This window comes from Serpula lacrymans (assembly GCF_000218685.1).
Source record: "Serpula lacrymans var. lacrymans S7.9 unplaced genomic scaffold SERLAscaffold_5, whole genome shotgun sequence".
Taxonomy (NCBI): domain Eukaryota; kingdom Fungi; phylum Basidiomycota; class Agaricomycetes; order Boletales; family Serpulaceae; genus Serpula; species Serpula lacrymans.
Genome location: NW_006763294.1, coordinates 2,914,115 through 2,917,820, shown reverse-complemented (window position 1 = coordinate 2,917,820; position 3,706 = coordinate 2,914,115).

The window sequence follows — 3,706 nt, the reverse complement described above, 5'->3', positions numbered from 1 at the left end:
GTATTGTGTATATTTCGGACTCCCTTCCTTGCAGACAGCAGTATGTTTTCTTTTTCTGATGGATCCTTTCTACTACATCTCATGTCACCTCTTTTTTCACAGAGTTCGGCTACAAAGATGAGAACATCACAAGAGATTGACATCATGTCCAGTCGTGTTCGTGGCTGAGAGGGATTTTTTTTTACATGACATGTACTTACTGTATCGCTTGAAATCCTATGTTGACATGTTGAATTGCACGCTCGCTCGATCTCTCATCACACTGGCTTTTGCCCAAATCACACTCGCTGGATCAAAGAAATTAATTAAAATGTATTTTCGTTGATCGCCCATCAAAGGCCTTGCTCGAATTTTGCTAAATACAAATATAATAGCTGAAGGTACATCGGATTTTGAAAAATATTATGCCGGACATTGGCCGGGCTCGAAAGTTGAGCCGTAACCAATCATCCACCGTAAGAGCGGACGATGGCTCGCGTTTCGCTTCAGCATTCGGACGAGAAAAAGGTACATTTTACGTAATTTACACGAATTTAGTGGATATTGCATCTACTGTTCTACACTGTGATGGGGATGTGTTTCAGAATATTGTACAGCAGCCATGAGTGCGATGGTCAGTGAGCGCTGTGGTGTACGACTGGAACACACTCGGCATGCACGGCAATGGCTGTATTTGAACTCCGTTAAGACAATGGGTTGTAGTACAGAGTGGTTGCACGTGAGTGTGATACCGCCGCAGTAACGGGACAACAGCAGGCTGGATATAGCAAGCAACCACTGGCTTCATAAAAACAGACGCACGCCAACACTCCAGTCTCGTCTCGATCATGAGCTCTGCAACACAAACGCCTGCTCACTTCCATCCTGCGCGTCCACCTCGTCCTGCAACTATCGCACAGCTTGCCGACCGCGCCCTCTTCAACCTCTGGGATCCCTCAAAAGGTCTCAAACTCTGGCTCAAAACAGCAGATGCTTTCAGAAAAACTGGCAAAGCGCATGCCGATGCTGGGGATCTCGAGGCTGCTTTCGTAGAATATGCAAAAGCAGCTACCATTATCCTAGAAAAACTACCCTCACATAAGGATTACAACACGCTCTTGACATCCACACAGCGCCAAAACCTCGGCTTGGTACGTCCTTCTTCCCCTATCTCTTCTCTCCAAACAAGCTCAGCATGCCACAGAATGGTCAGAATATACTCGATAGCCTCAGCGAGCTCAAACCAACGCTGGTAGATCGCTACGAACGATGGGCTGCACAGCATCCAGAAGAAGTCAACAGACCGCCACCATCAACGTCTCAACCAGATACCCGACGCCAAGAGGAGGATACTAGACGTGCACAGCAGGATGCATGGCAAGAACAAAAGGCTCGCCAAGACGAAGATAGACGCAGAGAAGACGCCTGGCGCAGGTCAGAAGACTCACGACGTCATTCCCGAGCTAGGCCAGAGTCGTCCAGACAGCCAAACCAGGACGCTGAAAGACGTCAGAGAGATGATACCAGAGCAGAGGATTACCAGAGACATCGTCAGGTCGACCCAGAGAGCAGGCGGAGAGACGAAACTATCGCTGTGGCCAGACGGGCAGCGGATGTGGCGCAGCAGGAAACGAGTTACTACAGACGCATACAACATGATGCTAGTCCCATGTCCACAGAAACTGCAACCAGTTCAGATGAAAACAGGAGAGATCAAGATGCTAGAAGACAGCGGGAAGACATGAAACGTCGAGAAGAGGAAATAATTAAACAGAGGCGAAAGCGAGAGCAAGAAGGTATCTTGAGAAGACAGGAAGAGGCTGATATAGCAGCGCGAGCGGCACGGGTGAGCATAACGCCCGCTGTACCGACCATCTCTACTTCAGCCACCTCAAATCCTCAGCGGTCGGCATTCTTAGAGCCGAGGCCTCATGACGATGCCAGTCCGCTTCCCATGCCCCTAGAGAGTCCTACGCGGTATGTGTCGTGGTATTTGCACTCTGGGTTGAGCATTGATGAAGGTTGTGTCATGTAGGCGCCAACCTGACACCACTCCCACTGGACCAGGGAGAGGGTGCGTGTGCGTTCCCCACGTGTTCTGATTTATACTCACGTTTTCTTTGTCCTCAGACCTGCTTATCCCGCTCCCGTTACCACAACCTCACCCCCACCTCCAGAAGGAGCAGTTCGCTATCCTCAACTGATGTCTCAACATCAATTGAAACAGGGGTACGCCCCATCTTTACAGTCCATGTTTAGTGGTCCTGGTCTCAAACCAAGTAGCATGGCTCCTTCGTCTCTGCTTTTCATACCCGACTCGTCACCTTCCTCGTACTCTGGTCGTACTACTACATCAGGCAATCTCTATTCTTCAGATACACTACCTCAGCCTTCTGCACCAGTCATACCTGCCCCGCCCGTTCAATATCCATATGGCGCACCCCATGGCCAAGATCGCAGCATGCCCGCTCCACCTCACCCTCCACCACCACCGAAGGGTTCCTACCAAGGGCTGTCCAAGACACCTCAAGGCCTCCCTCCGCCTCCGCCATTACGGCAACTAGAAGGAGACCGGTACCGCACACCCTCTCAAGAATCTGCACGGATCATTCGCCCCCAGAATCCCAAAGCCGCCGATCCCTCGCGTGACCTAAAGGCCGTTAATTTGCCCCGAGAATGCCTCCAACGTTTCCTATCCATCGCCGCTCTCAATACCTCCCGTAACCGGGAAACATGTGGTCTTTTGCTCGGGAAGGACAAGGGTCATAAATACGTTGTGACTACATTATTGATACCGAAACAGCATTCTACGAGTGACACGTGCACCATGGACGAAGAAGAACTCGTTTTGCAGTTCACGGAAGAGAGAGCTTTGATCACCTTGGGCTGGGTACGCTTTTTTCCGAAATCCATTTTTGATTTGCCGCAACTGATCGGTACCTTTAAGATCCATACCCATCCTTCGCAATCTTGTAAGAGTATATTTTTATGTGGTCTAATTCCAAGCCAGCTCATGAAATTTTCTCACAGGCTTCATGTCCTCGGTGGATCTACACACACACTCTGGGTTCCAACGCATGCTTCCAGAATCGTTTGCCGTTGTTTGTGCGCCAAAGTCGACTCCCAAGTATGTCGTTTTTTATTTATTTAGATTTGTGGAATTTGCGTGTTTACCGCCCCTTTGCAAGTTTTGGTATATTCCGTTTGACAGATCCTCCTGGTTTACAAACCATATTAGATTGCAATGCCAAAGAGGCATTCCACCCACATCCAGAGGTCCCGATATATACAGTGCGTATTTGAACATCTACTGCACTCCCAGCTGATCTGATATTGATGCAACTCTTGTTATATTAGGACGCTGACAAGGGTCATGTCCAAATGAGGGACATGCCACTTGAAATCGTCGACCTGCGGTGAAAACTTCATGCAGCTTATTTTCCCTCGTTTCCGAACTTCTTGTTTCGATCGGTTCTGATGTTGGGCGACTCTTTGATTATATTTACAGTCATGGCTGGCGGCGTGTGTGTACATGCCATATTGTTCTTTACTCTTAATGGATCGTGGATTGCATTGAGCTTTTGGAGTATCTGTTACGCTTATACTTTTCGTCATAATATATAGCCGTTTGCATCCTGTGAAATTGCGATTTTGTTTGACGAATAATGGGTCCGGTGATGGTATATTGTATCCTGCACTATATTACATTTTTTGAACCGATTGTTGT